The following is a 10,121-nucleotide window of genomic DNA, read 5'->3' as shown; positions in this document are numbered from 1 at the left end:
ACCACCATCTCGTGCGCCATAAGTACGACTATTCTAATGGCGCACCAGCTCTCGGTGCGCCATTAGAATTTTGTTCTAATCTAGCCCACTAGCCCTATCTACCACCTAACCCTATCTACAACCGAATCCACCCACTAGCCTGACTGGTTAGCACGTAGCACACACACCAGGAGGTCCTGGGTTCGATTCCCAGGCTCCCCAATATTTTTTTATGCATTTTAAATGTTGTTTTTTATATTCATTTGTGTTTAAATATGTTCAAACTTGTTTAAATCATAACAGTATTTTTTTATAAAAACAGTAATAATTTTTTTAAAAATATGTTCAAATTTGTTACTTGAAAATATCATCGGCGGCGGCGGTGGAGCGGGGGAGGGTGCGGGGATCGAGATCGAGATGGAGGGGGAATCGAGATCGAGATGGAGGGGGATCGAGATCAAGTGTCCTCATGAATTCAAAAAATGCCCATGAAATTTAAAAATATTCATGATATCAAAAAGTGCCCATGAAATACAATCGAGAAATGAAGACTACGATTTAAATACAATCGATCTTAGCTAGCTATCTGTTCACAATCTTCTTGCCCTTCTTTTTCGCAAATGGAGTTCTTCTGTGGAACGGGCGTCCTTTAGGTAGGGTGGTCCTGCTTCTTCTTGTGGTTCGTGCTCCTACTTCATCGTCGTCATCATGTTCGATCTTTGGGTCGCCGTACTTGTCAAAGTCTTGCTCATTGGCTACTCCATCCATTCCGATGATCTTCCTTTTGCCTCTCCTCATGACAACACGACTAGGCTTTGACGGGTCGGTAATTAAGAAGCATTGGTCCACTTGGGAAGCCAGTAACCATGGCTCATTTTTCGCGATGACATTTGCGCCCGCGGTCTTGGATTTGGCTTCGGGTATAACCATGGTGGTGAAATATCGGTCTTTGTAGCGACCCGACCTCAGACGGTCAAGTCTCTGTGCTTAAGTGCGACCCCTGGATCGGTATGCTGACACACACAGTACTCGAGGATTTATAACAGAGGTAAATCACATGTATAAAGTAGCGTAAATACTATTACCTCAATCCAAATAGCGGAAGCAACAAGGTTGTGGATTCCCATCAACTCCAACGGCAAAGTTGAGTATAGGAAATCGTAACCCTAACGTACCACTTACTCGTCGTCTGATAAGTCTGCAACATGGAACGTTGCAGCCCGAAAACGAGTCAGCACATGGAATATGCTGGCAATGTAACACATAGAGAGTAATGAAAGAATAAACTATACTACATGCATATATGCCTGGTGGAAAGGCTCTATGGTTACAGTTTTTGCATAAAGCCAATTTTCCCCTACTGCAAAGGAATAAATTTATTTAACTATCATGGTGGTTGTTAAACATTGAGAATGGTTGACAGCATCCTCAATCCCAATTAAAAAGTACTCATTAAAAACCCAACAATATTAAATTAGAGTAACATGTTGAGATTCACATGATATTCAAGTACTAGATACTCAAGATGTCCATAACCGGGGACACGGCTAATCATGATTAGTTTGTACACTCTGCAGAGGTTTGCGCACTTTCCCCACAAGACTCGATCGCCTCCGTTTGGTTTCTCGCACTACATGGTGTTTGAGAAACGGATGACCGAGACATAGTCTTTCAGAAGCGCTAGCACCTTACGATGGGTAGACCAGTACACCTACATCCCCTACATCTGCTAGTCCACCACTATAAGAGTTCGCACGACTTAGTCAACTATGCCAGAGCCCATAATGGCTTGTGGCTGCACACGTAAGTTACTAGCAGGAATTATCTTATGATCCCTTTCAGCCTGGGTGGCGGTCCATAGGAAAATCACACGGTACCCCCGGGATTTCCAAAAAACTAGGCAATCAGTGGATACCCCAGGTGCCTCAATCCACCCAGATGTGTATTTAAGTTGCCACCTTAGATAAACCATTAATTAACAATCTCACATCTGTCATGGATATTCACTCACCCAATCCACGTCTACTAGCATAGCATGTCATAATAAGCAAACGCAGAAGTAACTCCCAAAGGTTTCATAAGTGAAGCAGGTAATAGGTACTACCTCATCTACTTCCCATCCCACAATTTAATTAGATCCTAATCATGCAATGTTTGAGGATTGATCTAATGCATAAAAACTGGGTAGTAGAAAAGATATGATCAAGTGTTACTTGCCTGCAATGTTGATGAAGATGATTCGCTCTCAACTCCTGATAGTTCTCTTCGTCACACTCCGGTCAATCTATCATGAGCAAGCAATAGTAACCACACATAAGCAATCACTCAAAAGATCGGAAAGAACGAAGAATGCGATTTGGAAAACATCAAAACCAAGTGAATAACTCTTGCAACATAAAACAATTTCTAACAGTACCAACATTATGTGAATTTGGCCTTATCAGAAAGTTTAGGTCAAGAGCTTCGAGATGCAAAAAGAATCAACTCAAACGGAGTTATAAAACTCAAGTTATGATCAAACGAAGTTCAAATTCAAATCTGATCTTATTCAAATTTTAAACTTTCAAAAACATGTTCAAGTTGTTTATCTGAATAGAGGGGATCATAACGAAGAAGTGGGCGTTGGTTTCGTTGGATTTGGATAAACGAGTAAAAAGTAATGATCGATTTAAGTACAAGGACTAATCTGTGAAGAAAATTATCACGAATAGGTCCCTGGCGTAATTTAAACAGAAAAAGAAAAATCTAAATAGCGAACGTTCGCTACCGAACTCTACCGAACGAAAACCGTTCGCTAGGAACCCTAACTAACGAACGTGTGATGAATAACCTAACTAAAATATAAAACCGGCGTTAAATGAAAAAACCGAAGAAACTAAAATTAAACCGGACCGGGGAGGGTTATACCGGTTCGGTGGTTCGGCCGGGAAAAACCGGCAGCGGCTCCGGCGAGGCGGCGAACTCCGGCGAGGCGAGCAGCGGCGTTGCAGGCAGCGGCGGGCGGCAGCGACCTGCGAGGGCGGCGGGGTGGTGCGGCAGGTGGCGCGGCCGGTTGCGCGGGCGGCGCAGCTAGCGGCGGCAGAGGCGGCGCGAAGAGCGGTGGCGGCTGCAGATCTCGGCGGCGGCGGCGGCGATCTGCGAGGGCGGCGGCGGCGAAGCGAGAGGAGGGGAGAGACGGGGCCCGGGGCTCCGTATTTATAGGGGGAAAGGGGCGACGCGAGGCTTGGAGGAGGGGGCAAGGCGGCGCGGAGGTGGCCGGGTCGGCCACGGCCGCGTCGGACGGCGTGCAGGGCTCGGTCTCCTGCATGAGGTCGGTGGCGGCGCGACGTGGGCTGGGCCGCGACCTGGCTGGCTAGCTGGGCCGGCCCAGTCGGGGAGGGAAACATTTTTTTAAAACAATGCAGACAGCAAACAAAAATAATAGAAACGAAATAAATTAAAATATTATATAGACATATAATATATCAAAATTTTCAGAAAACGATTTCCTACAAGATGGACATTATTATAGCTTTAAATAAATTCTACAAAAATTCAAATAATTCAAACAACGCTCCTGCTCTACTAAAATCCAATAAAAATCATTTTAAAAATACCAAAATTAATTCAAATGTATTTCTCTCCAATTTTATGATGTAGGGAATCATGTTACCCTAATTTCTGTATATTTTATTTTTGGAGAAAAATAATTTGAATAAAACCCAAATAACTCCAAATTGAAAATAAATTCAAAAGAACTTTGAATTTAATTGTTTGAAACTCCCAACTCATATTTCATATGTTTTGAAGAAGTCATTTTATCTTCGCTCGTGAAAATCATTGAGTTGCATAAAGTTTCAGAGTTGGAAATATTTTCCAAATGAAATTCAAATATTTTCAACACCCCTTGTCATTTTAATAAATGGAAGAAGTCATGTCATCTTCTCTCTAGGGTTTTGTGTTTAAAAGAATTTGAATTCATGTAGATCAGAAAAGAAAATGAAAGTTTGGAAAAGTCCTTTTTTTCCCTCTCATTTAACTTTCAAAAAAGTTTCGAATCACTCAATTTCACACAAGCAATCAAACAATCAATCAAATCTATCTATTTTTTATAACATTCCAAAATTTAGAATTTTGGGATGTTACAAACCTACCATCCTTAAAATGAATCTCGTCCTCGAGATTCGGAGAGGCTAGCCAGAAATAGGTTAGGGTTTGGGGGTCTCCATCGATCATCACTGGGGTCTCGGGTACTACCACCCTTAGAAACATTGATACGGTTCCATCAAAACTCATATACTCCATCCTTAATCCTGACAGTGTCGGTCTTCTCAGATCTCGGAAAAATTCCTTCTCTGGGCTCTTCCGGTAGTGGCGTAACCTTTACTGCAATTCTTGTATCCATTTCATCTGGTAAGGTTATTCCAAGACTGGGTCTTCTTAGCTGACGGGTCTGGCGCCAATACTAAACAAATATCGATATCTCATGGTGGTCAACAACTTATGGTTTCTCCTGCAGAAAACGGGTCTGGGTTGAACCTCACCGTATATCCTACGGTTGGCAAAAGCTGCCTTGTACAAGGGAAAAGTTGCTATACCATTCTATGGTTCAAACAAGGTTTAATATCGTCGTCTCTCTACTATAGGTAAGTCACTCAGATTTACCATCCCATATAGCAAGGCAAATAATAAGAGTAAGTCGGTATGGTGATCAATCCATCCCGCACCCGGATCATTATCTTGTATATGGTTTAGCGAATCTCGCATTCTAACACTCGGTCATCCTCACAAGCATTGCAGAATTTTCTCTTGTCGACGAACCAAGTTCGGATAAATCCATTGATTCTGCAAGCCAAACAAACATCTATCGTTCCTTCACAACTCTCAGGTTTTGCGTAAACTCCTATAGGATCGTCGGTTGATAAAATCGTAACCTCTTCCAGGGTTTCTCCTTCAGCAAGAGTGTGCTTGCTTCTTGGCAAGTCCTGGGGCCTGTGGGTTATGGCCCACCTCATCACTTGTAAACCTTGAACTCATTGTCGGGGCAACTGATCATTATTCCAACTTCCAACTTCCTAGCATTCTTAAATCCATCCAATTGTATTGTCTTCCTTCCTTCTATTGGCACCAAACTAGGACATGATTACTCAGACTTATCATGGAATTTCCATTGATCCATATCTCCAACATCATTCCTCCTTTATATCCAATAGTAATTCATCTCTTCATCCTCGTGGGATGTCCCACATACCAACATAAAACTTATACTTATGAAGTCCATACTCCACTTCGTGGAACATCATTATCCTTTCCAGGGTCAAGCGTCCTTACGGGGAATATTGGCCATCTCTGCATGGCACTTCTTCAACTAGGAAACGTGAAACACATCATGAACTCCTGACAGTGTTTCGGGTGACTCCAATTTGTTGGCCACTCCTCCCATACGCTTCCAAAACTCGGTATGGTCCTACAAATCTCGGGGCTAACTTTCCCTTAACTCCAAATCATTTAACTCCTCGCAGAGGGGACACGCGAGGACATGCTCTGTCTCCAATCTCATAAACTTCCTCCTTGCGTTTTTGAGTCTGCAAAACTCTTCTGCCAGAACTGAGCTACCTTCAGTCTATCTCGAAGCATCTTAACATCCTCTTTTGACTCCTTGATCACATTTGATCCAAACAACTGACGGTCTCCAACTTCATCCCACGTCAACGGTTTCTGGCACCTTCTCCCAAACAAAGCTCCAATCTCATCCATAGACCATGTTTCTCATATCCTCGAAAATGGTCAAAATCTTTCTTCATAGAGTAACAACTCATAAAATCCAAAACAGTACCAACGATGATAACTTTATTTTATTCTCCAATTACTACAATCTCATGTATTTCCATTACATGCCTCAACTCAACATCTCAGCACAGAAGAGATGTTCTCACTACTACTACTACATTTACAATGCTGCTAACTCACATATTAGCACAAGTCTCCTTCTTCTTGGGACAATCCCTCGCAAAGTGCCCTGCTTCATTACAACGAAAACATAACACTTCTGACAAGTCTCGAGGTTTCCTCATGATCACATAGCCTCCTTGGGTCCTCGGCTTCCTTTTTGGGCAAGTGTTGATGTAGTGCCCTGACTCCTTGCACTTGTAACAGGCGACATGACTCAGGTCCTTCCTGGAATCCAATCTATTCCTCTTCTTGGACTTTTCCGTACCAATCAGGGCTTCTATTTCCTGTGGGTCATATTCTACTTCCTCTCTCGGGAATTCTACTAGATCTCCATTCAAACAATCTTGGAAGATGTGTCCTTCTTCTCCACATGAATAGCATGACTTGGTGCGGGCTTTAATTTTGTTTCCTTTGTGTGTGTCCTCGACATCTTCCTTCATCACAGGTTCTTCTAACATCTCCTTGAGGGCTCCTTTCATTTCTTCTTTCTTCTGCTGGATGGCTCTCTGTACTATAGGGTAAATGTGACACTGAGCAGGGTAGTGGGTAGTTCCTTCACACAAGAAACAAGTAATCTGCTTAGTTGGGCATTCTTCAGCTGGGTGACTTCCCTCACAATTAGGGCATTCATCCTTGTGTTTCTTATGGGTGTGTCCTATTTCTCCACAGAGCTTGCATGCACAAGGTTTCTTCATATCCTTTCCCGAAGGCTTCAATTTCTGGGACACAAACCGAGACATTAGCAAAGTCAACTTAAATTCTCCCCAAGTGGTTACTCCTTGCCATCCATTGATGGTTTGGTACATCCTCCACCAAGTAACAACACCTCTTTCAAAACTCTGAAGAGCATGTTGGGTCATATCATTTCCAACTATAGAATTATTCTTCATGTGATCCTCCATGTTCTGAATCCATTGGTCCGTCTCCAATTTTACTTATCGGTCCAGAAAAATATAAGCTCATCTCCCTTCATCCTCTATTGGGTCCATGGGTTTGGGGTGGGATAAGAGAGATCGAGAGGGATGCACACAATACAAATAAATTTTTTGAAAAGACAGGTTTTATTGTGGCCGTCGGAAAAAAAACAACAAACAAATGACAGCTCACAATCGTCGCATCTATCGTAAATATATCACAGGGGTTGGGTCTTCTAATGGTCTATAGATCTCAACAACACCAAACTCTTCAAGTCTTGTTCATGTCTCTGGTAGCTTCTTCCGATCATGCTTGTCCTTCTCAAGTTCTTTTGCCAAATCATCTCTGTTGACGCAAAGTCTATCATGGCGTCCTTTAATATTTCTGGGGTTGCATTCCAAACTTCTGGGTTACAACATCCTTGTCATGAACCATGGTACTACTGTTTCTTTAGTTCCTAACGAATCTCCGGTATCTCGAGGTTTTGCTTCTCTAGCTTGTCTATTTCTAGCTTCAAGGTCCTGAGTTCTTCACAAAATGCTCCCTTATCAAATACAGCTTCCTGAAGGTCCATCTTAAACTCCTTGATGTAATACTTCAGATCCTGGTGATACACCAGCTAAGGTTAAAACTTGATCTCTTGCTGGCAGGTGCTCCATTAGCTTTCTACCATCCAATCCTTCCATGCATATGCATGCTTAACTCCGCACGATGACACAAAACTTTGAGTTCTAATGCTCCATGTTCCGGTCTTTCTCCAACACACCTTGATCTCGGGTATTGACAGCTTCCATAGTCTGTCAAGTTCCATAAGTGTAGCCTTGCTTGGTCATACAAATCTGGAAATTCTTAAAAGCCTTCAAATTCTCCTAGTCTTCGGGGTCTTCAATCGTTGTAGTTTGCATTATCATAATGTATGGTAAAATCCTCTTCATTCCGAATGGTCTTAGTTGTCCGATATCTTGTACTCCTTGGAGTGGTCTCATCAGTCGAATCTTCGAGGGGTCAAAAGGGGAAAGGGGTATGGTCTCACTAAAAGGGAATATTTGAATAAGCTTAGAAGAGAAGAGGGGTAAAAGATTCTTTTGAAAAGAAAGTTGTAGAGAAAAATCTTTCCTATGGGCTTGCCAGTTTCTAGGGTCACGTCCTATAGTCAACATGTGCTCTGATACCATCTTGTAGCGACCCGACCTCAGACGGTCAAGTCTCTGTGCTTAAGTGCCATCCCAGGATCGGTATGCTGACACACACAGTACTCGAGGATTTATAACAGAGGTAAATCACATGTATAAAGTAGCGTAAATACTATTACCTCAATCCAAATAGCGGAAGCAACAAGGTTGTGGATTCCCATCAACTCCAACGGCAAAGTTGAGTATAGGAAATCGTAACCCTAACGTACCACTTACTCGTCGTCTGATAAGTCTGCAACATGGAACGTTGCAGCCCGAAAACGGGTCAGCACATGGAATATGCTGGCAATGTAACACATAGAGAGTAGTGAAAGAATAAGCTATACTACATGCATATATGGCTGGTGGAAAGGCTCTATGGTTACAGTTTTTGCATAAAGCCAATTTTTCCCTACTGCAAAGGAATAAATTTATTTAACTATCATGGTGGTTGTTAAACATTGAGAATGGTTGACAGCATCCTCAATCCCAATTAAAAAGTACTCATTAAAAACCCAACAATATTAAATTAGAGTAACATGTTGAGATTCACATGATATTCAAGAACTAGATACTCAAGATGTCCATAACCGGGGACACGGCTAATCATGATTAGTTTGTACACTCTGCAGAGGTTTGCGCACTTTCCCCACAAGACTCGATCGCCTCCATTTGGTTTCTCGCACTACATGGTGTTTGAGAAACGGATGACCGAGACATAGTCTTTCAGAAGCGCTAGCACCTTACGATGGGTAGATCGGTACACCTACATCCCCTACATCTGCTAGTCCACCACTATAAGAGTTCGCACAACTTAGTCAACTATGCCAGAGCCCATAATGGCTTGTGGCTGCACACGTAAGTTACTAGCATGAATTATCTTATGATCCCTTTGAGCCTGGGTGGCGGTCCATAGGAAAATCACACTGTACCCCCGGGATTTCCAAAAAAACTAGCAATCACTGGATACCCCAGGTGCCTCAATCCACCCAGATGTGTATTTAAGTTGCCACCTTAGATAAACAATTAATTAACAATCTCACATCTGTCATGGATATTCACTCACCCAATCCACGTCTACTAGCATAGCATGTCATAATAAGCAAACGCAGAAGTAACTCCCAAAGGTTTCATAAGTGAAGCAGGTAATAGGTACTACCTCATCTACTTCCCATCCCACAATTTAATTAGATCCTAATCATGCAATGTTTGAGGATTGATCTAATGCATAAAAACTGGGTAGTAGAAAAGATATGATCAAGTGTTACTTGCCTGCAATGTTGATGAAGATGATTCGCACTCAACTCCTGATAGTTCTATTCGTCACACTCCGTTCAATCTATCGTGAGCAAGCAATAGTAACCACACATAAGCAATCACTCAAAAGATCGGAAAGAACGAAGAATACGATTCGGGAAACATCAAAACCAAGTGAATAACTCTTGCAACATAAAACAATTTCTAATAGTACCAAAATTATGTGAATTTGGCCTTATCAGAAAGTTTAGGTCAAGAGCATCGAGATGCAAAAAGAATCAACTCAAACGCAGTTATAAAACTCAAGTTATGATCAAACGAAGTTCAAATTCAAATGTGATCTTATTCAAATTTTAAACTTTCAAAAACATGTTCAAGTTATTTATCTGAATAGAGGGGATCATAAGGAAGAAGTGGGTGTTGGTTTCGTTAGATTTGGATAAATGAGTAAAAAGTAATGATCGATTTAAGTATAGGGACTAATCTGTGAAGAAAATTATCACGAATAGGTCCCTGGCGTAATTTAAACAGAAAAAGAAAAATCTAAATAGCGAACGTTCGCTACCGAACTCTACCGAACGAAAACCGTTCGCTACGAACCCTAACAAACGAACTTCTGATGAATAACCTAACTAAAATATAAAACCGGCGTTAAATGAAAAAACAGAAGAAACTCAAATTAAACCGTACCGGGGAGGGTTATACCGGTTCGGTGGTTCGGCCGGGAAAAACCGGCAGCGGCTCCGGCGAGGCGGCGAACTCCAGCGAGGTGAGCAGCGGCGTTGCAGGCAGCGGCGGGCGGCAGCGACCAGCGAGGGCGGCGGGGTGGTGCGGCAGGTGGCGCGGCCGGTGGCGCGGGCGGCGCAG

The sequence above is a fragment of the Triticum dicoccoides genome, chromosome 6B (assembly GCF_002162155.2).
Source record: "Triticum dicoccoides isolate Atlit2015 ecotype Zavitan chromosome 6B, WEW_v2.0, whole genome shotgun sequence".
Taxonomy (NCBI): Eukaryota; Viridiplantae; Streptophyta; class Magnoliopsida; order Poales; family Poaceae; genus Triticum; species Triticum dicoccoides.
The sequence above is the reverse complement of the archived record's forward strand: the minus strand, read 5'-3'. Positions refer to the sequence as shown.